Source organism: Corapipo altera, unplaced genomic scaffold, assembly GCF_003945725.1.
Source record: "Corapipo altera isolate COAL_440 unplaced genomic scaffold, ASM394572v1 60837, whole genome shotgun sequence".
NCBI lineage: Eukaryota > Metazoa > Chordata > Aves > Passeriformes > Pipridae > Corapipo > Corapipo altera.
The window spans coordinates 1,434-28,363 of record NW_020885053.1 but is presented as its reverse complement, the minus strand read 5'-3'; the positions used below and the strand labels follow the sequence as shown (position 1 = coordinate 28,363).

Genomic DNA, 26,930 nt, shown 5'->3' with positions numbered 1-26,930 from the left:
GAGTCAAAGATAGTCATTCAAGTAGATCAGTAGAATTTTTGAGCAGTGCAAAATGAGGTTGCAGTTGTAAATTAGTCAACCCCAAATAAGGGCAAATCCAATTTAATGAACCTGATAATTTCTGAATATCAGTTAGGGTACGAATAGACATCTAACTGAACAGGTTGAGGTGTCACTGTTTGAGCAGTAACAAGGAAAGCCAGATATTTCCAGGGCTCTGTGTGCTGTACCTTTTCTGGAGCAATGATAAGGTCAAATGACTGCAATGACTGTTTTGCTGCATCCGCCACTGTTATCAATTCATCTTTGTGCTCTGCTGAAAACAGGATATCATCCATAAAGTGGTAGCAGAAACAATTTGGGAACTGGCTTCTAACAGGAGACAAAGCTTGTGCCACAAACCACTGGCAAATGGTAGGGGAATTTTTCATTCCCTGGGGCAAAACTTTCCACTGATATAGTTTTGAGGGCTCTGCATGATTAACAGAAGGTACTGTAAAAGTAAATTTTTCTTTGTCATTGTTAGCTAAAGGAATAGTGAAAAAACAATCCTTCGGATCAATCACTATTATAGACCAATCGAGGGGTATCATTGAGGGTGATGGAAGCCCTGGTTGCAGAGCTCCCATCATTGCCATGACAGCATTGACCTGTCGCAAATCACTCAATAACCTCCATTTCCCAGATTTCTTTTTTATGACAAAGACGGGAGTGTTCCAGGGGCTATGCGATGGTTCTATATGACCAGTAGCCAGTTGTTCTTGCACAAGTTCCTGCAGGGCTTGTAACTTCTCTTAGGGTAGGGGTCACTGTCCAATCCACACTGGGGTATCTGTTAACCATGTTAATGCCAGTGGGGGTTGCTTAACGCCCTGCATCACAGTGGCCCCTGTTAAAAATCCGTAGTAATTTTAACTCTCCATTGAGCCAGACAGTCTCTTCCCCATAAAGTTAGGGGGGCAGGGGTGACATATGGTCTCATGGTTGCAACCCACCCTTCAGGATTGCAAATTAGGATAAAATGGTCTGCAATGCAACTTTGGGCAGCTCCCCCCAGTCCCACGACACCCAAATCAGAGGATACCAGAGGCCAGGAATTCAGCCAGTGATACAGGGAAATGAAAGTGACATTGGCACCTGTGTCGAGCAACCCAGTCACCTTAACAGCAGAAGGCGAGACTTTTCCATTGCGCGGGTCACAGATCATCTGTGGATGTTTGTGGGACACAGTCTGTGACCAAAATACTTGCAGAGGTCCTGTTGATCCAAATCCTCCAGCGTGTCTCTCTCGGTCTTCTGTTCTGGGAACACAACTCACAAAAGGCACAAGTTGAACCATACGTGTTCCTTTTGGAATGGTTACAGGAGGGTAGGGAGTAGAGACCATTGCACAGATTTGTCCCGTATAGTCTGCATCAATTACCCCTACATGTACAATTATCCCAGCAATTGTGCTACTTGAACACCCGATTAATAAAGCACTCAGACCATGACCAATAGGTCCCTTAGAATCTAAGGGAACTTTGACAACATCTGTAGAAGAAATTGTTACTGCCTCGGCGGTGGGTATATCCATGCCGGTTGCTCCGCTGGTCTTCCTGGTGAACTGATCGCAGAGGGGAATGCCAGGAGAACTGCATACAGATTATGCTGAACCAGTGAAGGTATCTGTGTCCAAGCGCACTTTGCCGGGCTCACTTTGCCGTTTCCCTGCAGGGGCTGACCATTAGCATTAATTTTGGATTGGTAGTGTTTTGCAAAGTGGTCGGGCTTCCCGCAGCGATTACAATGAATGCCAGGGGGATTAGGTAAAACCTTTGTTTTCCCCCATTACCTCTGACAGGGCAATTAGCTTTAATATGTCCCTCTTTGTTGCAAATGAAACAGTGAGGAGTAGGGCGTAGCACCGCTGCAAGAGCAGTCATTTTTTGTGCCACGCTGCCTACCTTTGAACGCACTGAGACCATATCAGTGACAGATGGGTCTCCTGGCAGTGTTTCTATGATTTTCTGGCAATCCTCATTTGCATTATCTTTCACTAACTGCTTCAGGAGTGTTTGACGCAGAGTTTCGTCCTCTACCTGTTTGTCTAATGAGACTGCGATACGCTTGACAAACTGCAAAAATGTCTCTTTCACTTCCTGTTTCACTGTAGTATACTGAGGACGAGGGGAAGCAAGCTCCATAGTTTTAATCAAAGCTAACATTCCCACCTGTTGACACTGTTGTAACACAGCAGGATCCCACTGGCATTGTAAATCAGGATTACTAAAATAATTTTTTCCCATCAAAACCTCTACTCCTACTGCTAATCTCGGATCCCTTGCAGGAAGTCTCATATTTTCCATGGCTGTACTCTCTGTTTGTTTTTGTCAATTAGCATTAAACACTTGGTATTGTACAGGTTCAAATAAAACTTGAGCTAGATATTCGATATCATAAAGGGCTAATAAATCAGTGTTAATTATGCAAAGCACACGCATAACTTTGGGAGAATTAACTCCATATTTAGTTGCATACATTTGTAAATCTTGAATAACCTTCCAAGGAAATACACAATGCTCATCTTGCTTGCCCAAATTAGGGACAACTTTCACCACAGGGTAAGCTACTATTTCCAAATCTATCCCTGGCACAAATGCAATCTCATCTACAGTTTTTGAAGGGTGTCCAACCTTTTCCAACAGATCCCAATTCCCCCATTCTGCAACCTGTATATGTATGGTCTCCCAAAACCTTCTAGGGTTACGCAGCAACACTGTAACTGTTGCTGGTGGCAAAGTCCACTGGTCAGCTAATGATCATGTCTTATGGCAAGAGGGTTCCCCGTGAATAGGTTGAGAAGCTTGACTACAGACGGAGGCATTTTCAGCTTCCTGCATGTTTGCATCATCTGCTGGGGGGGCTGATGCTGATTGATACAAGCCCCCGCTAGGCACATCTTCACCATCATCCTCCTCCGGCAAGGGAGCAGGGGAAACAAGCCTTTGTTTGGCTTGATATTCCTCTACAAACTCCATAGGTGTCTTATAGCGGCAAGGGCCTACATCAGTAGGCGATCTGTACTTGCGAGAAGTGTGCACTAGCTCTTGGGGTGAGGGAGAGCGAACTTTCAGAGTTTTTTGAGCTTTCAGAGCTGGGCTAGTGGTTTTAGTAGATGAATTCGGGTCCCACACTGGTTTTAATTTGTCCACTAAAGCACCTAATTCATCATCAGAGGGAGAGGTAGCAGACACCAGTACTAGCGGTGGCAGTGCTGACAGCGGTGTCACAGCAGCTGAAACTCCCTCCTCCCCTGTATGTCCCTCCGTGTTTACCACGGACACTGTTTCAGATGACTGCCCGTCTTCCGAAACTTCCTCATTAAGCCAGTCTTTTAAGGTGTTAATTACCAGACGCCAAGTGGTAGGCAAACCTTCTGTCCCTTTAGTGCCCTTCTGAATCTCATCCCACAACTTGTCACCCACCTTTTGCCAGGTGGATACACTAAATGGGACTATGGAGTTAGCTTCAAATCCTTGCTTTTGGCACCATAGTAGCAGGTGCCGTAAAGCATAGTCGTCAATATCTACCCCTTTATGCTTTATAAGATGCTTCCAGGAGGATAGCACCATACTTTCCACTTTAGAGATCTGATTTCCCATTATCAGAATTCCCTATCTTGGTGGTTCACCTTTCACCAGGTGTCAGTTACTCTTTGTGTCTGGACTAGGCAGCTACCTCAGATGCTCTCAGCTACGCCAAGCTCTGCCACCACCCATGCCTCGCCCCATGGGTCGCACTCTCTCTTGGAGAGCACCTCGGAGGTCCCCGATGAACACTCTAGGAGATCACCTGCCAAGGTCATCAGTAAACTTCTGGAGATCATGGTCCAGGGGTCACCATTTGTTGTTGTTGCGGCGGTCAATAAATAAAAAATACACTGACAGTCTAGTACAGAGCAAAGTACAAGTCTCTCTTTATTTTTCCCATGTGTCTTTTTATATCCCATGTTAGTAGCAAGCAGGAATTTTAGAAGGTAAGCAAGTAACAGTATTTTAATTGACTATTATTTGTTACTGATATTTTTGGCAAAGCTCAAGGCTAAATTGAGGTTCTCGCAGGACCGAATCTAAGCACTCCACAGTTGTCTTTTCTTTCATTAGGGCTGCATACATATTTCTCCTATCTCAAGGATACACCCACATGTTTCCCAAGTCAATATCTTCTCCTAGAGAGCTAACAGACCTGCTGTCAACCCTGACACAGCATAGATAAGGGGATGCTCTTGGACAAGGTTGTGCAAAATTCGGAGAAATTGTTCAGTACAGCAGAAATTTGCAAAGACAGTGCAATAACATTGTGCCGGGAGGATTGACCAGCTATAAGTTGGTCTGCTCACTCAGGAGGGCAATGACTGTCACAAAACTTTAATGACACACTTGCAGTTAGTGTCTTTGTAGACCTGGCATCCCCTGACACCAGGAGACATTTTAAGAAGCATATGCCAGTGTGGGGGGGACCAATACAGATGGGGTTCTAGGTCACAGCACAGACTGTATTTATTAAAACAAAGGGAGGAGTGTTACCCAGCATGAGACAGGACCCTATTGCCCTGGAAGCCAAGAACAGTATCCAGAAGCAGACAGACTGATACTTAGCCCAAGGGATTTTGAAACATCCTATTAGATGAAGAAAGTCAACCTTCGTTTGCCTTCACCTGGAAAAGACAGCAACTGACTTGAACATATCTTCCCCAAGGGTTTGCTGGATCCCCTATCATTTTTTCACAAATATTGGGGGTTGATTTAAAGGGTATGAAATTACCGTGCAAATAAGGCTTTATATAGTATGTAGACAATTTATTATTAGCAAGTAGTGATGAGAATGCCTTTATATTAGACACTATACATTTATGTATTGCCCTAGTGAAAAGGGGACACTGTGCATCTCCATCCAAACTTCAACTGGGTCAAAAGAAAGTTAAATATTTAGGCTTTATTTTGGGAAAATGGCAACAGAGAATAGATCTGGAAAGAATAGAGGTCATAATTAGGTTCCCACATCCAGTCCAAAAAAAAGCAGGTACAAGGTTTTCTCTTGAGTCACGGGATTTTGTTTGCCATGGATTCCTAGGTTAGGGGAACTAAGTCTCTGACTGAGGCAACCAAGAACAAAGAGATAGAGCCTATTGCATAAGGTCCAGAGAGAGAACAAGCTTTTAAAGCTATAAAAGGAGTTTTAGCATCTGCTCCTACTCTTGGGCTCCCAGATCCTTCAAAGTGTACATGAATGGAAAGGAAGAGCCAGTGGAGTGGTAACGCAGAATTTAGGACCCCATCAGAGACTGGTTGCATATTACTCAGTTCAACTAGATCCAGTTGCAGTGGGAGCACCAACCTGTATTAAGTCGGTGGAAGCAACAGCAACAAATATTAGAAAAGAGCTGCCCTCTTATCCTGGGACATCCTATAACAGTCCATGTCCCACATGAGGTGAAGATACTGGTGAGACAGTGTGCAACACAAACTTTGACGCCACAAAGGGCATATAGATATGAACTGATCCTCCTAATAGCAGATAATGTAATCTTAGAAAGATGTAACACCTTGAATCCAGTGAGCCTAATGCCTCTACCTGATGATGAACATCAAATTATACATACCAAAAGTAAACCACAGACTGATTTAACTGATGGTCCCTCACATAATCCAGATCTAGTTCTATTTGCAGATGGTTCATCCTGCAAAGACAGCAATGGTCTGGGTGTGTTGTGGTGAGACAGGGAGAGGTAATAGAAGGACAACCACTCCCAACAAGGATGAGTGCACAAGGAGCAGAACTAGTAGCTTTGCACATCTGGGAAAAGGGAAACAAGTTAACCCCTATCTGAATCAGAGAGAGGTGCTCATTTTACAGTGAATATACTTGAATAGCTGTATAAGACTCTGGAGATAGAGAGAAAATTACATACACCATATCATCCACAATCTTCAGGACAAGTAGAAAGGATGAATAGAACATTAAAAGAAAACATAGCAAAAATCTGTACATGCACAAATCTGAAACTGTCAGAAGCCTTAAATTTGGTTCTGTGGGATGTCTGAAATACTCCACAGTAACCCATAGAACTGGTGTTAACCAGCAGAGATTCTCTTTGGGAGACACTTAGCTATACTAGGAACTTATATCACAGCTAAGATCAGCCTGTTGGAAGGAGATGGACTCCTGACCCAGGATGTTATATATATATATATGCAGAAAGGGTTTGAAGGGCAGAGAAAGTATGCACAGTGGTATCAGTCCAGCCCACCTGAAATATAAGTACATGATAAACAACCTGGGGATGAAGTGTTAATCAAGATATTCTCATGAAAATATAAATTGGAGCCTAAATGGGAGGGACCATTTACTGTATTACTGTGTTTTTATTTTGTTCTTGAAGTTTTGGGTAAGGATAACTGGATGCACCATTCTCATATCAAATGAGTAGTGAATTATCAACCAGTTGGTCAATAACTGACTTTTGAGAATCTTTTGTGATTCTATCATGATAAAAATTTCTACCCTATGATAATCTTAACCTTAATCCTACTGTGTTCATCACTTGCAATGATGTTATAAAGGCAAATGGTTAAATGCCTTGAATTATAGAATCAGTTGGGTTGGAAGGGACCTCCGAGATCATCAAGTCCAACCCTTGATCCACTATCGCTGTGGTTGCTAGGTCATGGCGCTAAGTGCCACATCCAGTCTCATCTTAAAAACTGCCAGGGATGGTGAATCCACCACCTCCCTGGGCAGTCCATTCCAAAGCCTGATTACCCTCTCTGTAAAGAATTTCTTCCTAATATCTAACCTAAACCTCCCCTGGCACAGCTTAAGACCATGCCCTCTTGTCTTACTGATTGTTGCCTGGGAGAAGAGACCAACTCCCACCTGGTTACAACGTCCTTTCAGGTAGTTGTAGAAAGTGATGAGGTCTCCCCTGAGCCTCCTCTTCTCCAGGATGAACGATCTCAGCTCCCTCAGTCTCTCCTTATAGGACTATGTGCTCAAGTCCCTTCACCAGCATCATTGCTCTTCTCTGGACATGCTTCAGCACCTCAATATCCTTCCTGAACTGAGGGGCCCAGAACTGGACACAGCACTCCAGGTGTAGCCTCACCAGCACTGAATACAGGGGAAGAATCACTTTCCTGGTCCTGTTGGCCACACTGTTCCTGATACAGGCCAGGATGCCATTGGCTTTCTTGGTCACCTGGGCACACTGTTGGCTCATGTTCAGCTTCCTGTCAATCAGCACTCCCAGGTCCCTTTCTGCCTGGCTACTCTCCAACCACTCTGTCCCCATCCTGTAGCGTTGCATGGGGTTATTGTGGTCAAAGTGCAGGACCTGGTACTTGGCCTTGTTGAACCTCATCCCGTTGGAATTAACCCAACTCTCCAGCCTGTCCAGGTCCCTCTGCAGAGCCCTCCTGCCTTCCAGTTGATCGACACTCTCCCCCAACTTAGTGTCATCTGCAAATTTGCTTATGGTACACTCAATCCCCTCATCTAAATCATTGATAAACATATTAAGCAGAACTGAGCCTGACACTGATCCCTGAGGGACACCACTAGTGACCGACCGCCAACTGGATGCAGCACCATTCGCCACCACTCTCTGGGCCCAGCCCTCCAACCAGTTCCTAACCCAGCACAGGGTGCCCCTGTCCAAGTTGTGGACTGCCAGCTTTTTCAGGAGTATGCTGTGGGAGACGGTGTCAAAGGCCTAGTTGAAGTACAGATAGGCTATATCCACAGCCTTTCCCTCATCCACCAGGCGGGTCACCTGATCATAAAAGGAGACCAAGTTGGTCAGACGGGACCTGTCCCTCCTAAACCCATGCTGGTTGGGTCTGATCCCTTGTCCTTCCTGTAGGTGCTGTGTGATTGCACTGAGGATGATCTGCTCCATAACCTTGCCAGGCACTGAGGTCAGGTTGACAGACCTGTAGTTTCCCGGGTCCTCCTTCCGGCCCTTTTTGTGGATTGGCATGACATTCGCCAACTTCCAATCATCTGGGACCTCCCTAGTGAGTCAGGACTGTTGGTAGATGATGGAGAGTGGTTTGGCGAGCTCTTCTGCCAGCTCTCTCATCACCCTTGGGTGGATCCCATCTGGTCCCATAGACTCGTGAGGGTCCAAGTGGCTCAGCAGGTCACTAACTGTTTCCTCCTGGATTACAGGGGGGTTATTCAGATTCTTATCTCTTTCTACAAGCTCCAGAAGCCAACTGTCCTCAGGACAACCTGTCTTACTGTTGAAAACTGAGACAAAGAAGGTGTTAAATACCTCAGCCTTTTCCTCATCTTTGATAACTATATATATATGTCCAGTAATGAATGCAGGTTTTCCTTGCCCCTCCTTTGGCTATTGATGTATCTATAGAAGGACTTTTTGTTATCCTTCACAGAAGTGGTAAGATTCAGTTCAAGTTGTGCCTTTGTCTCTCTAATTTTCTTTCTACATGACCTAACTATATTCCTAAAATCTTCCTGAGTAGCCAGCCCTTTTTTCCATAATCGGTAGGCTCTCTTCTTTACTCTAATTTCCTCCAAAACTTCCCTGTTCAGTCAGACCGGTTGTCTTCCCCGCCAGCTTGCCTTTTGGCACACTGGGACTGCCTGTTCCTGTGCTTTCAAGACTTGCTTCTTGAAACATGTCCATCCCTCCTGGACCCCTTTGTTTTCAAGGGCTGTTTCCCAGGGTACACTCTGAACTAGTCTTCTGAATAGGTTGAAATCTGCCCTCCGGAAGTTCAACGTAGAGGTTTTATTGATGGCCCTCCTTGCATCCCTGAGTATTGAAAACTCTATTATTTCATGGTCACTGTGTCCCAGATGGCCACCGACCATCACATCTCCCACCAGCCCCTCTCTGTTTGTGAACAGGAGGTCTAGCGGGGGTCCATCCCTGGCAGGCTCATTTACCAGTTGGAGCAGGAAATTATCCTCTATAGACTCTAGGAATCTCCTAGACTTCCTCTTCTCCGCTGTGTGGAGTTCCCAGCATACATCCAACAGGTTAAAGTAACCCAGGAGAACAAGGGCTGGCGATTTTGAGACATCTGCCAGCTACTTGTAGAATAATTCATCACCCTCATCATCCTGATTGGGTGATCTGAAACAGACTCCCACCAGGATATCAGCCTTGTTGACCTTCCCCCTGAGTCTGATCCACAGGCACTCAACCTTATTGTTACTGACTTTAAGTTGAAGAGCTCGTAGTCATCCATGGTAGCGCTCCAGTCATGCGAGTCATCCCACCACGTTTCCATGATAGCGACTACATCATAACTTTCCTGCTGCATGATGGTTTCCAGTTCCTCTTGTTTGTTACCCATGCTGCATGCATTGGTGTACATGCACTTCAGCTGGGCTGCTGATTTGACTCTTAACTTGGGCTTTCCACTCTTAGGCTCCTCTCTGGAGAGCCTCGTTTCAATCCCTTCCCCCTTCAAACCTAGTTTAAAGCCCTCCTTGAAAGCTTGTTTGTTTTTTTCCTTTTAGTATATTAGCAGGAATGCTCAATTAAAACAAAGGGAGGACTGTTGGGGAATACATCTGGTGCAGGTAGCTTGGTTTGCAAGCTGCAGATTGAGCTACAGATTGAGCTCTAGGTGGGTGCCTGAGACAAGAGGACATGAACTGCCAACACTTTGGTTAAGAAAGGGCACGAAGACTGATGGTGCTAGCCAGGTGGATGGACACTGTAAGACACAACAGGACAAAGAGTAAGACTTGTTTGCAGATAAACTGTGAGGGTATAAAAACCCAGGGGTTCCTTTGTTGGGGGTTCTAACCCGCCAAGGGGGGTCGGAGCTGCTCTGTTTACCTCGCGAGCTGCCATCGGGCGCTCCGCAGCTAAAAAGCAACGGAGACCCGAGCAGAGGCAGCTAAAACGCCCTGTGCCGCTTCCCCGGATGCCCTGGGGACCCTAGGACCAGGTGTGCCGCCCAGTCGCCCTTCCCCCTGTGTGTGCCGCAATCTGCAACCGCGGGGAAACAGCCAAACCACGCATGTGCCGTCGACCATCCTCCTCCCCTCCACCGCCGCGGCTCAGCCGAACGCGCGAAACAGCCACTGCAGGAACCCCACGCCAGACGCGCCAGGACTGCTGCTGAACAGAGTCCAGTGCCCCTTAAACATCCACACCAGAGGTCACCCGCCACCCCTGCCAGCCCCGCGCCACACTTACAAGCCACGCGGGACCCGCCGAAGCTGCGCCGCGACCCCGCTGGCACCCGGAGTCCCCACACCGCCCAGCAGACCGACAGACCCCCGGAGCCGCCTAGTGTCGATCCATGCCTGCCTGTGGCGACAACACAGACCCTCCAAGATGAGGAAAAACCACCCAGAAGCTGCGGAGACCCCGAAGGAGTTTTTCGCTGCTTTTTGCCGTTTTTCACCGCTTCGCCGTCAGACCGGCGCTAGGACCGCGCACCGCACCGATCGCCGCCAGAGCCACTGCCGGAGCCCGTACCGCACCAAGGGACAGCCCCACCGCCGCTGCTGGAGCAACCGCCGGACACCGACAGAGAAACCGAGAAGAAAGAAAAAAATACGCAGAAAAGCAGTCGATAAACTGAAACTCTGCAGCCGAACACAGGACTCTGCCACGTGTATCTACAGCCCCGGAGCTAAGGTAAACATGGGGAGTTTTGTCTCCATGGAAACCTCACGAGACATTGAAGCATTAACTTTACTGCTAAAATCTTACCACATTCAAACTACAAAGGTAGAATTACCAGAATTAATAAGATTTATTAGGTCTGTACACCCCGCACTCCCGCTAACAGAAGTGTTACATTTAAACACATGGGAAACACTGGGACACATTCTAAACCAAAGGACCGAGGCAGGGGAACGCGGAACTTGCAACACAGTATCAGTTTACTCAGTGATAATGTCTGCCCTCCACAAGGCACACAAGCAAATGAAACAATTAACCCACACCCCACTCCCTGCTCACACTGCTAGCAGCAGTACAACCCCCAGGCATAGTAACAGAAACGCAGGAGATGTACTGGGGGGAGAGAAAGGAGCTGTTCGTGAGTTAAATCATGGGTCGGGAACCGGGAACCACAGGAACATGGGTCGCTGGGAGGGAACAGAGCCTGAAATGCGGGATCCCAAGTCATGAGATCAACGCAAGGGGCTCTGTTACAGTGATGAGGAAAGTAACCCATCTGCCCCCCCACGCTGCGAATGAACAGTGACCACGTGTTTCAGACTGGGCGCAGCCATCTTGCCCGCCAAACTGGAACAGAAGCCCATCCCTCTCTTCCGGTCCCAAAGCCGTCCTGCCTCGCCCATAGGCACGACCAGGAGGGAGGCCCCTCAACCATGCAGCCTCCACCACCCAGCACCATCCCCCGACAGGGAACTGAACTCACTGGAACCATGGGGGGGAGGTAAAGGGGGATGAGGAGGAGGGACCAGGGATGGTTCCAGCGGGAGGGAGCGAAGAGGCAAACAGGGGAAGGTCAGCTAACAAGTGGGAACAATGTCCGGATGAGGCATTTCAAGTGAGAGGTTAGAAGGATATTCAGGCATGCTCAATCGATACTAGTCAACGTCAGCCCCCTCAATTTCAGCCTCTGTCATATGAGGCTACAGAGAAATTGAGGCAGTTGGTAAGAGGTACTGGCATGTCCCTAACCAGTACTTTCAAGTATTTGGAGACATTGAGTTCCATCTATTTTTTCACCCCACATGACTGGAAGAATCTAATGAAATTAGTTCTTAATAACACCCAGTATACAGTCTGGTTGGTTGACTTTTAAAAGAGTTGTGCTAAGTATGCAACTAACACCCAAGCACTCATAACAACAAACCAGTTACCGGGGATAGAAATTATAGTTCAATAGATGCACAATCTAAGTACCATAGAGAGATGTATAGAGCAATAGCCAAACAGACCTTGAAAGCCATGAAAAACCCTCCCACTACAGACCAAGATAGCAACCTGTTCCCCACAAAAGTGTTACAAGGTTGTACTGAACCAAATTCATGATGCTTAGATCGGCTGCAATCTGCTTTAAACAAGCAAGTTGAGTACAATAAAACCAGAGAGATGCTGTATAGGCAACTGGCTTTTGAAAGGTGAACACAGACTGTAAGAGAGCTTTGCAGGCCCTTTCTGAAGGGGAGTGCTACAGCACTGCTGAGCTGGTTCGACCCTACCAAAGAGTTAACTCTGTGGAGCACCAGTCTGCCCCTTTTACTACAGCTCTAAGAGCCCAGTTAGGAGTAAAAGAAGAGGTCAGACACAGAGCAAGTTGTGTTAGATGTGGTGACCCTAACCACTCTCAAAGGGATTGTCCTTGGAGACCCTTAGCAGCAACATCCCACAAGTACCTAAACAGCAGGGAATGGACTGAGTTCTACCAAGGGTGCCATGGGCGAGGCAAGGGTCACGCCATGAGCATCGCACAGCTTGCTGCCATGCTGCTCGCTATCCTCCTCTCTGCCACCCGCTTTCATGAACAAGAGAGGAAGCAGCTTGAAGCAAGCCACAATGTGCCAACAACCAGCCCCAAAAATACCCCTGTATTTTGCACCCCAAAAAAAAGTGAGAGGTGGAGGATGCTGCAAATGTTAAAAGCAGTAAACGCAGTCATAAAACCAATGGGAACGTTGCAACCAGGACTGCCCTCAACCGCTATGCTCCCAGCAAATTGGCCACTAGTGGTAATTGATTTAAAGGACTGTTTCTTTACCATCTTCCTATACCCTGAGGATGCACCAAGGTTTACCTTTTCCATCATGGCCTTGAACAATGCACAGCCCATGCAAAGTTATTGCTGGGTTGTCCTTCCTCAGGGGATGCAAAACAGCCCGACGAGAAATCAAACAGCTATCATACACCATCATGTAGATGACATATTAATAACCACGACCACAAAGAATGAATGACCATTTACTCTTACTGCTCTAATCAAAACTGTCCAAGATGCAGGGTTACAAGTTGCTCCAGAGAAGATCCAACCATCACAACCCTGGACTTACCTTGGATGGGAAATCATGCAGCCAGAAACTTCTCCACAACCACTGCAGCTCGAGGTAAAAAACACTTTAACTTCACATGAGTTGCAAAAACTTCTGGGAGCCATCAGTTGGTTAAAGCCTGTTTTAGGCATAACCCCAGAGGGGCTACAACCTCTATTTGAGCTGCTAAAGGGGGACTCCAATCTAACATCTAACAGGTCTCTGACAGCAGAGGCAAAGCAGGCGTTAGACATTTGTGCAAAGGCAATAGAGAGCAGACAAGGCAGAAGGAGAAATCCTGAACTGCAAATCTGCCTAGCCCTTGTTCCCAGCAGGTACCAGCCATTTGCAGTCTTGTTTCAGTGGGATCAGACTGACAAAGACTCACTGCAAATTCTAAGTGGCTGTTTCTGCCCCACACACCACCTAAAACTGTGTGAACTACTAACAAAATGTTTACTAAACTTGTCATTAAGGGCAGAGGACGATTGCAAGAATTAGACGGAAGAGACCCTGCTGTCATCTACATCCCAGTTACAAAGGACAACTTCGTTTGGATGCCAGTTGAGGACACAGGATTCCAGACTGCCCTGGCGGGCTTGACGGTGATATCTCAATTCATCTCCCTACAAACAGATTGTGGGCAAAAATCAGTAGTTTACCTTTAAAAACCACAACCAGATGCAAACATGAACCAGTAAAAGGTCTCACAATTTTCACACATGCATCTGGGAAGAACACAAAAGGCTGCAGTGACTTGGATAAATCCTGATACAGGATGGGAACGAGAGGTACAGACCATGAACCAAAGTTCTGTACAGGTTCTGGAACTGGCTACCATTCCATTGCCTTGGGGAAATTTTCTGACAACCTATTAATATTGTTACCGATTCCTGTTATACTGCAAAGTTAGTCTCCCGTCTCGAGAGTTCATTTCTTCAAGATATTGTTAACCCTCACCCGTTCTGTTTTGTTTCTTGTGAATCATAGGTTTGTTTTCTATATAATGCACACAAGGTCACGCATTGACATGCCAGGGTCAATAGCTGACGGAAACCAAGAGGCTGACAAAACAGCAATGTTTAACACCATACCTAGAGTCTTAAAGCAAGCAAAATTGTCTCGCTCATTTTTCCATCAGAATGCATGTTCTCTGAAGAGACAATTTCAGATAACACTCAATCAGGCTCGAGACATTATCATGTCATGCCCAGACTGTCAGAAAATCACACCCATGCCATCTCAGAAAGGCGTTAACCCCAGAGGGTTAATGGCAAATGAGATTTGGCAAACAGATATCACACACATCTCCGAATTTGACACGTTAAATATGTACATGTAAATAGATACACATTCCCAATACATAACCGCCACAGCACATGCAGGGGAAAAGGCCAAGGATGTCATTAGGCACTGGTTCAGTTGTTTTGCTACCCTTAGTACCCCAAAACAGATCAAGACCGATAATGAACCAGCTTTTATCTCAGAAAAGGTAAGAAATTTCCTGTCAGAATGGAGAATTTCACGTCACGGGTATCCCACACTTACCAACTGGACAAGCAATTATTGAAAGGGCACATCACACACTGAAACACATGTTCGATAAACAAAAAAAGGGAGGAATCTGTGTAGCCTGCAAGAGCATCTGTGGAAAGCCACATATGTTATCAATTTTTTAAATTGTGACAACGTTGAAAGAAGTAGGCATGAAAAGCAGTACAAGCCTCAGGTTCTTGCCTCTCCCAAACCACCGGTCATGGTAAGAAACTTGATTTCAGGACAGTGGACGAGACCGTTAGATCTCGTCACTTGGGGACGAGGTTACGCCTGTGTGGTTGCAGGAAAAGAGCTTAAATAGATTCCTTCCAGGTGTGTTAGACCCCACCTAGGTACACAACCACAGCAGCAAGAACCAGAGTAATGCAGAAGTTATAAAAGAGTAATGTTTATGTTTCATGTTTACATTTAGGGACGACCAGTGTGGCAAAAAGCAGTCTGTAAAAATCTGTGAATGTGTGTGTGATGAATGGAATGACAGCCGTCAGTGAATGACAGCGTGAATGAATAAGAGTTGTTTGACTGGACAAATGTATGAAACAAAAAACACTTCACAAAATAACACTACCTCCACCACATGGTCACTTTAAGAGAATTTAGTTTGCTAAACTTAACCTGTTTCTTAAATAAAGTTGAACTCCCCAGTTATTTAAAACTCTCAGATTAATAAAGATTATAAGTTTACACAGTTGAGCTAAGACCCCTAAGTTAATAAAGTTTTTTCTCCAAGTTGCACTACCCTTTAGGAATATAAGAAAGTCTTATAAAGTTTACCATAGATGTATAAGAAACCAAGCAAGTGATGTCAATTTGTGCCCCAAAGAAGGCGTGGAGAAACTGCTCAGAGACAGAATTTTCAGTCTATAAGCAGGAGGTATTTATTTACGACCGGGGAGCAGCCCAGGTCACCCTGGACAAACTACTCCACTCGAGTAACTTACAACTGAACTTTTTATACACTTTTTGCCAAGCAATTACATCACACATTATGAATATTCATTATATTGCAACATCTACTTTTAATATTCATAACAGGCGGAGTTAGAGGCATGGTCTTTATTTGGGGAGAACTTCGTTGGTCGTTCCTGTTTTTCTTCTTCATGAACTCAGTGTCCTTTCATCATCATCTTCATAAACTTTTGAACCTTCCCTAATTTGGATAGTTTTCTTGTGCATTTGGCAGGGATTTCCAGTGTCTGGCAAGAGTACCTGATTTCTTGGTTCGTCCCTTTTCTTATCTCCCTTTGTTTCTCTTCTATATGTCCTTTTGTACTGGTTTAAAAGTTAACCAGCAGGGGAAACCAACCCAACTCAAAAGAGAGATTACAAGTCAGAATAACAATTTAATAAAATAATACAGTAAGCATGACCACACAGACAAGCAACAGGTCCTAACCCACAAAACCCAAATGTACAACCCAGCACCCCGGGGCACAAACAAAGCGGTGCTCCCTGGGCCCCCCCCCGAGTCCAAAGCAAAGGGAGAGGGGAAAAACCTGCTGGTGGGAGAGCTGCTGCAGTCCGGCCAAAAGTGGTGATTGCAGTCCAACCAAAGGTGGTGGTCTCAGTCCGACTGAGAGCAGCGAGCTGCAGTCTGACTGAGAGCGGTAAACTGCATTCTGGCTGAGAGCGGTGAGCTGCAGTCCTCCTCTGGATCCCACAAGTGGTGGAAAGGTTCCGAAACTCCAGGTTTATATATTCTCCAGCTCAGGCAGGAATGTTCAGTCCCTCCCCCAGAGCGGGGAATTCCATAAAAGGATGCTCAGTCCTTCCCTCAGAGTGGGGAATTCAATAAAAGGGCATGAGGACAGGAACATCCCCCCACCTCGCACGCTTCTACTGACAACAGTTTCTGGGAAAAGGCATGGAAGTCTATAGAATACACAGTTTTGGGCTACACCCATCCAGTGATGAATTGGTCCCAGTTGTTCTAACTAGGACATTATCCACCCCTTATTCTATGCCATCCATGTCATGCATAAATTAACCCCCTTAAAAACTATGTCTCCTTAAAACTATATACACTTATATATATATATATACCATGAAACATTACAGACCATTCTCACTTAAAATTAGGTCCCCTTGTGGTACACAACGTGTCTCCCCATATTTTTGCATTACCCACCAGGTGGAACCAGGTCCTTGAGCAAAAACAATCCCTCGGATGGGTTTGCCTTCGCTTGAGGTGGGACTAATCCAGTCTTCCCTAACATTCCTCTCATATGCACCACAGGGACTTCATCTCCAGTATGCAAAGGTTCTGATTGGGCAGGGCCAACTCGATTGATGGAGCCTCGGGTGTTGACCAACCAGGTGACCTTTGCTAAATGCAGCTCCCAGTGTTTAAGAGTCTCCCCACACAGTGCCTTCAGGGTGGTTTTCAACAGTCTATTGCACCGCTCAACTTTTCCAACCGCTGGTGCATGGTAGGGGATATGATACACCCACTCAATGCCGTGCTCTTTGGTCCTGGTGTCTACGAGGCCATTCTTGAAATGGGTCCCATTATCAGACTCAATTCTCTCCGGAGTGCCATGTCGCCACAGGACTTGTTTTTTGAGACCCAGGATGGTATTCCGGGCAGTGGCATGAGGCACGGGGTATGTCTCCAGTCATCCAGTACTTCCTTCTACCATGGTCAGTACGTAGTGCTTGCCTTGGCGGGTTTTGGGGAGCATGATGTAGTCAACTTGCCAGGCTTCCCCATACCTGTACTTCGACCACCGTCAACCATACCATAGAGGTTTCACCCGCTTGACCTGTTTGATGGCAGCACATGTCTCACAGTCATGGATGACCTGTGAGACAATGTCCTTGGTTAAGTCCACCCCTCAGTCACGAACCCATCTGTATGTTGCATCACTCCCTTGGTGACCGGAGGTGTCATGGGACCATCGAGCCAGAAATAATTCTCCTTTGTGCTGCCAATCCAGATCTACCTGAGAGACTTTAATCCTGGCAGCTCGGTCCGCCTGTTCATTGTTACGATGCTCCTCATTAGCCCGTTTCTTGCGTACATGAGCATCTACGGGACCGACTTTCACACTCAGCTTCTCTATCTGACCAACGATGTCCTGCCACATCTCTGCTGCCCAGATGGGTTTCCCTTGGCACTGCCAGTTCGCCTTTTTCCATCGCTCCAGCCATCCCCACAGAGCATTGGCCACCATCCATGAGTCAGTGTAGAGATAGAGTCTTGGCCACTTCTCTCATTCAGCTATATCCAAAGCCAACTGAACGGCTTTAAGCTCTGCAAACTGACTTGACTCACCTTGTCCTTTGGTCACTTCTGCAACTCGCCGTGTGGGACTCCATACGGTTGCCTTCCATTTTCGGTTTGCCCCTACAGTGCAACAGGAGCCATCCATGAAGAGCGCATATCGCCTTTCATCTACTGGTAGCTTGTCATATGGTGGGACCTCCTCAACCCGTGTTACCTGCTCCTCGTCTTCTTCATAGGACAGTCCGAAACTCTCACCTTCGGGTCAATTGGTGCAATTTCCAGAATCCCAGGGTGATTAGGATTCCCTATCCGGGTTCGCTGTGTGATCAGAGCGATCCACTTACTCCATGTGGCATCGGTGGCGTGATGTGTAGAAGGAACTCTTCCCTTGAACATCCAACCCAGCACTGCTAGTCGGGGTGCCAGGAGGAACTGCACTTCGGTGCCGATCACTTCTGAGGCAGCTCGAACTCCTTCATAAGCAGCCAGGATCTCTTTCTCAGTTGGTGTATAGCTGGCTTCAGATCCTTTGTATCCCTGACTCCAGAATCCAAACAGTCGTCCTCGGGTCTCCCCAGGTACCTTCTGCCAGAGACTCCAGGAAGGACCATTCTTCCCGGCTGCACTGTAGAGCACGTTCTTCACGTCCTGTCCTGTCCTTACTGGCCCAAGGACTACCACATGGGCAATCTACTGTTTAATTTGTTCAAAGGTTTGTTGTTGTTCAGGACCCCACTGGAAATCATTTTTCTTCTGTGTCACAAGGTAGAGAGGACTTACAATCTGACTGTACTCGGGGATATACATCCTCCAAAAGCCCACAGCGCCTAGGAAAGTCTGTGTTTCCTTCTTGCTGGTTGGTGGGGACATGGTTACTATTTTGTTAATCACCTCTGTTGGAATGGAGAAAAGGCACTGGCAATGTCAATGGTGGCATACCACTTGGTTGCCTTGGACTCCAGCTCGTACTGGAGTTCCAGCATGTCCGGCACAGCAACACTCAGGGGTGGTGTGACTTCATTGAGTCCATGGTAGTCCACTGTCAACCTCCACTCTCCCCTGGACTTACACAATGACCATATAGGGTTATTAAAGGGTGAGCGAGCTTTGCTGATCACCCCCTGGGTCTCCAGTTCACGGATCATCTTATGTATAGGAGTTACAGAGTCTCGGTCGGTGCGGTATTGCCGACGGTGCACTGTTACTGTGGCTATTGGTACCAATTGTTCTTCAACCTTCAGCAGTCCCACAGCAGAGGGGTCCTCTGAGAGACCAGACAAGGTGTTCAACTGTCTAATTTCCTCTGTCTCCACAGTAGCTATGCCAAAAACCCAACCAAGTTCTTTTGGGTCTTTGAAATACCCACTCCTCAGGTAATCTATGCCAAGGATGCATGGGGCCTCTGGACCAGTCACGATGGAGTGTCTGTGCCATTCCTTCCCAGTCAGGCTCACTTCAGCTTCCAGTACAGTCAACTGTTGGGATCCCCCTGTTACCCCAGAAATGGAGATGGATTCTGCCCCTATGTATCTTGATGGCATTAAAGTACATTGTGCGCCGGTGTCCACTAAGGCCTTATATCTTTGTGGTTCTGATGTGCCAGGTCACCGAATCCACACTGTCCAATAGACTCGATTGTCCCTCTCTTCTACCTGACTAGAGGCAGGGCACCCCTAGTCCTGGTCATGGTACTCATTGTGCTCTTCTTGTGAGTATGACCTGGAGGTCCCTTCAAGAGGATCAGACGTATCATCATTCCTGTACCGTCTGGAGTCTTGCCCATGAGAGACTGGAGCAGCATTTACCCTTGAAGAGTTCTTTGTGGCACTTGTTCCTCTTTTCAGTTCACGTACCCGGACTGCTAAGGAAGAGGTGGGTTTCCCATCCCACCTCCTCATATCTTCTCCGTGCTCACAAAGGTAAAACTATAGATTGCCACGTGGAGTGTACCCTCTCTCCTTAGCTGGGGGACGCTAGTTCCTAATAGCAGAGACTCTTGTTTGTCCTGGCGCGATATGGAAGATCCCTTCCTTAATTTCTTCTCTTAGCTTCTGGTGTCCCTCTTCAATCTTCTCTTCCAGGCTTCGGACATGTTCGACCAGTTTGGTTTCCACAGATGAGACGTGGGCTCGTAATGGGGCGGTGACAGTGTCTTCATAAATCCTGAGTTTACTGACCAACGCGCCCACCTTGTCCTCTCCCTCCCTCCATTGCAGGGTTGCTAAGTAGCGGGAATACATTTCTGGCCCGAGTCGTGCAAACTTTAACCACATCTGGGATGTGCACTGTACACCATCTGGACTTTTAGGGAATCTTTCATCCTCTGAAATGATTATCTCCAGTACAACTAATTCTCTTAAGCACCGGATACCTTGTCCTTGCTTTACGTGGAGGTCCTCCTTACAAAGGTATCTCTCCCTCACACTGGACAACAGTCACCGCCAGAGGTTGAGAGTTTCCTGCCTCCTTCCAATCCCCTGATCAATGACTACATCTTGAGACAGGGATCCCAGTTGTCTGGCTTCACTCTCATCTAGGATTGTATCGTTAACTGCGGCATCCCAGATTCAGAGCAACCAGGTCAGAATGGACTCATTCGCCTGTCGTGTGAACTCTCTCCAGAGCTCACGTAGCTCACCCAGGGATAGGGATCAAGTGATTATTTCTGACTCTGTCTTTTCTGGTGGATGTGAAGGTCCTGCCTCTTCGTCATCATTTGCTATACGGACTGATTTAGTCTTTGATTTCCTTTTCTGGACAGGGGTGACTGCTATTGGTTTTGGTTGTTCTTCTGGCTCCTCGATGGTTTGTGTGGACATGGTGCCTGTTGATTCATTTCTTTCTCCCTCTGACTCAACTGCGGTTTGGGTGGACGTGGTGCCTGTGGATTTGCTCCTTCTCTCCTCCCCCTGACAGTGCTGTACCATGTCAAGTAGTGTCCGGTAGGCAGTGGTCAGGGCCTAGCAGGTTGCTGTGAGCTGACCATCTCTGGAACTGCCAGAACATTTTCCCTTCACCAGTCTTATCAGGCTAACAGGATCCTGCAGTTGTTCAGGGGTGAATTTCTAGATTATTGGAGGAGAAAACTTCTCCAAATACTGACCGATGTCCTCCTGCTTCCCGTACCATTCAGCATTATCCACTCCCAGGGCAGGCGTTCAAACAACCTCCCTAGAAGGCCCTGTTCTAACCCTAAACATGGTGTAGACAGTACAGAGCAGACAAAACAACACTAACAATAACATTATGCTGTCCTTAACATCAAAAGGGAACTCAATATTTTCAAAAACTGTTGTAGCAGGTCTGAAGGGGAAGAAGGAGGTGAGAGGCTGGAAACAACCATTCCCCCCTGTTCCCCCAAAGGGCTGGGTGTAATTTTTAATGAGGTCCCAGAGGTAGCAACTCAAACCAGGACAGGTAAACAGGACTGAATACACATTTACAATGAAACTCATTGCTTCTAATGTTATGATGAAATACGTATAGTATACTAATAAAGCAATTTGGATCCCTCTCCCTGGTTTTAAAGAGAGTATCAAAACAGGTAAATAGTACCCCATCTGTGGAAATATGAACAGACTCAGATACAACATCCACGTGAATGCATCAAACAACATGGTGATCAGGGAGTTTCTATATCCAAATAGACAAATGCTTAAAATGAAATTGTGATTTTGACTTCGCTCTCTCTGCCCCACGTTGGGTGCCAAAAATGTGCTGGTTTAAAAGTTAACCAGCAGGGGAAACCAACCCAACTCAAAAGAGAGATTACAAGTTAGAATAACAATTTAATAAAATAATACAGTAAGCATGACCACACAGACAAGCAACAGACCCTAACCCACAAAGCCCAAATGTACAACCCAGCACCCCGGGGCACAAACAAAGCGGTGCTCTCCCTCCCCGAGTCCAAAACAAAGGGAGAGGGGAAAATCCTGCTGGTGGGAGAGCTGCTGCAGTCCGGACAAAAGTGGTGATTGCAGTCCAGTTGAGGGTGGTGGTCTCAGTCCGGCTGAGAGCGGTGAGCTGCAGTCTGGTTGAGAGCGGTGAGTTGCAGTCCTCCTCTGGATCCCACGAGTGGTGGAAAGGTTCTGAAACTCCAGGTTTATATATTCTCCAGTTCAGGCAGGAATGTTCAGTCCCTCCCCCAGAGCGGGGAATTCCATAAAAGGATGTTTAGTCCTTCCCTCAGAGTGGGGAATTCCATAAAAGGGCATGAGGACAGGAACATCCCCCCACCTCGCAGACCTCTACTGACAACAGTTTCTAGGAAATGCCATGGAAGGCTGTAGAATACACAGTTTTGGACTACACCCATCCAGTGATGAATCGGTCCCAGTTGTTCTAACTAGGACACCTTTTTTGTGTGTGCTAGCATTTTTAGTTCTTTCTGTTCATGCTTATGTTCTTTCATGTCAGAGTGTCCTGTATTCTAGTGAATTTATTACCTACCCTGTTTCTTAATACTAAGTTCTCTATGCCTTTGCTTAAAACCCGCATTTTGTGTTTAACTCTCTAATCCTTGTATTGCTCTACTAAATTCGCTTTCCAGGTTTTACATGGCTTCATTTCCCCCCTTTTCTTAAAACTTACGAATTCTTTCATCAAGTTCTAATCCTAGAGGGCGTTGATATGCTTGTACCATCGCCCAGATTTTTTGGGTTCTTTTGACCATGGACTCTAACTTACACCACAGGCATATATTCATGAGGGTTAACAGGAGCATGGTCATGGTTATAATTAATATTGGGTGTATCAGGTAGTGAAAAACTTGTGCTGCTGTTGGGGAGTATCCTGTGAAGATATCCCACCAGTGATGTTGACCTACTTGTGCAACTTTTGTTAGGATATTCTTTATACCTTTTGAATTATGTTCTACCTGCCACAGTATGCGTTGAGTCATTTGGTTCACCTTTTGAACTAACTTCTCCACTTCAGGATGTACGAGCATTTCTTTGAGAAGCTTAGTATCCATACCTATCTGTAGCTTTGGTATCTCATGATATAAAGTATATTCAGCTTTGATTAACTGCTGGGTAGTTATGGGAGCGGTGTAGTTAAAGTCACAACCTATAACTTTAGTGAAGTTACATATGCAAAAGTTAGTATCGTTAGTCATTTCATAACAATTATCTATAGTGATATCATTGCAAGTGGTTCTAATACAAGTGCATCCATTCCCTATATAGAATACTTGTGATTGAACTGTCTTCAGCATCTAAGCATAAATCCTCAGCTTCTATAATGGCATTTTCACAAATATAACCTAATTGTCCTTTAGGGATACATGCTTCTGTACTAATTGATTGCCACTTGTTCTTAGCACTGTCATAGTTTGCCCAGACGTTATGGTCTACAGGTTTGACAATGACATTCTGATGTATAGATCCTAATGTTAAAATAGGAAATATTACTCTTTCTTCTGCAGCGCTGATAGTGAGGACATAGGTTTCAATGTGTTCTTTCTGTGGATCATAAGTAAAGTTTACTAGTTGCCACCAAACCTGGTGGTCTTTTTCAAATTGTGTAGTGGAACTATCCCTTAGTATTGTCTCTCTTATTTCTTGAGGTAGTACACCTGACATTCCTTCTCTCAATATTCCTGCTGCCACTGATTGTACCCACGATTGTGTCTGAACACACTGGATAGTAAGTGCAATTTCTTTGCTAATATCTCCAGTATAGTCAGTAATTTTAACAAAATCTTCATCAGTGTGGTTGGCTACTAAGGTCATCAATCTAACTACCAGTGATTGTGTCTCTGCTAGGGTGAGCATAGATGAGCTTAAAGGCACTTTAAACTTTCCCAAATTAGAAGTGACAGTACTTAACTTATTTACTAATACTTCTTGATCTATAGTGTTTAATATGCCAAACCCCGTACCAACCCATCCACTTATATCTCTTTGTGTTCGTTTGTGGTATGACCTAGTTGCTAACCAAGCATTCCAACCTTTGAGGCTTTGCTGTATAAACGGTTGACAATCTTCCTGTAAATGTGTAATGTCTGTCTGAATGTTTATCCATACTTTCTTCAGAGAATATGTAGGATCTAACAGCAGCTTTAGTTCTTTCGATTGTCTTATTACTTGAGGTCCTATAAAGGTTAAATTATGCATTTTTCTACATTCTAGAGGTGGAGTGGTTTCACAAGACGGGTCTGCGGTTAGGTTTGTCGCTAGTCTAATGACTCGCTTAAAGGCTCTACCAGTTACAATGCCTTGTTCACCAATAGGTTCAAGAATCTTAACTTCTCTGCTACATGAAAACCACATCGATTTATCTAGCTTGAACATAATTTCACACTGTACTCTACCTCCTTCAATACTATCCCACTGACATGAGACTGGTCCCTTCCGTTGAACCCAGACAATGGGTTTTTCATCTTCTACTTGGTTGTAAGTAATTAAGTTCTGTCTAGAGACTTCTTGCCAAGATTCAATTGTCAATATTTGTTTGTTTTCCCCACTAGGGCATCGACCTCTCGACACCCTACTTGAATTTGGTCTCCCTTTTGCGCTATGAAATAGGTTCTGCTATCCCATTCATCTATCGTATAGGGTTGATTGTTATGTAAGACGTAAACCTCAAAGTCTGGGTTTTCCTCAGAGCGTGGTAGTGTGCGTGCACTAGACCACGACCCTTCTGGAGTACGGTTTTGGAATAAAACAATACTTATCAAAAGTCCAATAGTCAATGTTGAAAGGGTTTGAGAAGGAGCCGGATTCATGATGTCGGGTCTTCCTGCTTATCTTCTGGAACTTTCTTGACTCGAGAATAGTGAATCCATGTAGGTCGCTCCTTGATCCTAACTGCAGTGAAGGTGGTCAACAGCACTTGGAAAGGTCCCTCCCACTTCTCTTGTAGGGGTTTTCCTAAAAGATTCTTAACATACACCCAATCACCGGGGTTAAACGGATGCAGTTTACAATTAGGTTGTTTGGGTTGGTGTTCTATTACTACCGTGGTGTTTTTATCAAAATGTTTTCCTACAGCGATTGCATAATCATATATATACTGATTACCTATTTGATCTATAGTATCGCTATTTACAATTTGCATAGCATATTTGCATACTATACAGAATTTCAAACGGGTTCAACTTTTCTTTTGATCGAAGTTTGACTCTCAATCTAATCAGAGCAATAGGCAAAGCTTGATACCATTGTAAATTAGTTTCTTGGCATATTTTAGCAATTTGTTGTTTGATAAGATGATTCATCTTTTCTACTTGTCCACTGGCTTATGACCTGTAAGGCGTATGCAATTGCCATTTAATCTGCAATGCTTTGCTTATTGCTCTCACAACCTTTGCACAAAAATGTGAACCTCTGTCTGAAGAAATACTTTTTGGTACCCCAAACCGTGGTATGATTTCATTTAATAAGACTTTAGTTACCTCTCTCTCTTTGTTTGTCCTGCAGGGGAACGCTTCAGGCCACCCAGAAAACATATCAGTAAGAACCAATAGGTACCGATACCCCCCTTTTCTTGGGAGTTCAGAGAAATCAATTTACCATACTTCACCTGGGAATTTACCTCGATTTATTGCTCCTTGGTGTATCTTGGTCCCTGTATCTTCTTCAGGCATCGTTGGCATTGGGATGTAACTTGTTTTATGGTAGTGAATAATTTTGGTCCTGCTATTCTAGCTTGCAAATACTGATAAAGTGGATCTAAACTCCAATGGACCTTTTCATGTTCTGTTTTTACAAATTGCCACATTAATTTCCCTGGTATTATTAGTTGTCCTGTTTCCAATTGACCCCATCCATTGTCTAACAATTTGCCTTTGTTCCTTTGAATCCACCTATGATCTGATTCCTGATAATCCGGTTGAAAGTTAGTATCTAGTTCCCCTGGTACTAAAACTGTTATAATCACTTCTTTGGACCTTGCGGCAGCTAATTTAGCTTCTACATCAACTTTCCTATTTCCTATTTCTGGAACAGTGTTACCTTTCAGGTGTCCCTTACAATGCATTATGGTCATTTGTGCTGGGAGTTGGACTGCTTCTAACAATCGTAGAATTTCTTCTGCATGTTTGACTGTTTTCCCTTGAACAGTTAGCAGTCCTCTTTCTTTCCAAATTGCTCCATGAGCATGGACGATGGAGAAGGCATACTTAGAGTCTGTCCAAATATTAATTCGTATGCCTTCTGCCAATTCCAGAGCTCGGGTGAGAGCTATTAGTTCTGCCTTTTGGGTTGAGGTCCCTGCAGGTAAAGGATTTGATTCGATTACCTCTTCCGTTGTGGTGACTGCATAGCCTGCCATCCTTACTCCTTGCTTCACGAAGCTACTGCCATCAGAGAACCAGTTGTCTACATCTTCAAATGGTTTTTCTCTGAGATCCAGGCGGCTGGAGTAGACTGCTTCGATAGTTTCCAGGCAGTCATGCTCAATTGGTTCTGCTGACATTCTTCCTTCTAGAAATGAGGCTGGATTCACAATGTTAGTTACTTGAATGGTTATGTCGTCTGACTCAGCTAGGATTGCTTGGTACTTTAGGAATCTGGAAGGTGACAACCAACGACCACCCTTTTGTTCTAGTACTGCAGACACAGTGTGGGACACTAACACAGTCATTTTCTGGCCCATTGTGAGTTTTCTGGCCTCTTCTATGTTTATGATCACTGTGACCACTGCTTTCAGACAACTGGGTCATCCTTTGCTTACTTCATCCAGCTGTTTGGAGAAATAAACCACGGCTGTTTTGTGTGGTCCCAACTGTTGTGCCAAGACTCCTAAAGCCATCCCTTGCCATTCATGAGAGAACAACCAAAATGGTTTTGTTACATCAGGGAGGCCCAAAGTCGGGGCTCTCATGAGTTCTTGTTTCAGTCTCCTAAAAGCTCCCTCTGCTTCGGGAGTCCAGACCAGGATACACTTAGTTTCTTTTAATAAATCATACAGTGGTTTGGCTAGTACCCCGTATTGATAGATTCATAAACGGCACCAACCTGTCATTCCGAGAAAGGCTCGTAGATCTCTCACTGTTTCTGGTTTAGGCATTTGGCAGATGGTTTCTTTCCTTGCTGTTCCTAGGGATCGTTGTCCTCTGGAAATCTCATATCCCAGGTATACTACTTTTTCTTGCACCAGTTGCGCTTTCTGTTGAGAGACTCGATAT

General features: G+C 45.5%; 1 long non-coding RNA gene across 1 annotated transcript; it reads right to left on the bottom strand.

Annotated features, from left to right (window-relative positions):
* Window positions 1–3,412: 3,412 nt before the first annotated feature.
* On the bottom strand, window positions 3,413–22,185 carry LOC113959652. Its single transcript, XR_003531894.1, has 3 exons — window positions 22,155–22,185; window positions 15,678–15,835; window positions 3,413–3,424 (listed from the first exon to the last, which is right to left on the bottom strand). It is a non-coding gene; the product is annotated as an uncharacterized LOC113959652 (long non-coding RNA).
* Window positions 22,186–26,930: the final 4,745 nt, after the last annotated feature.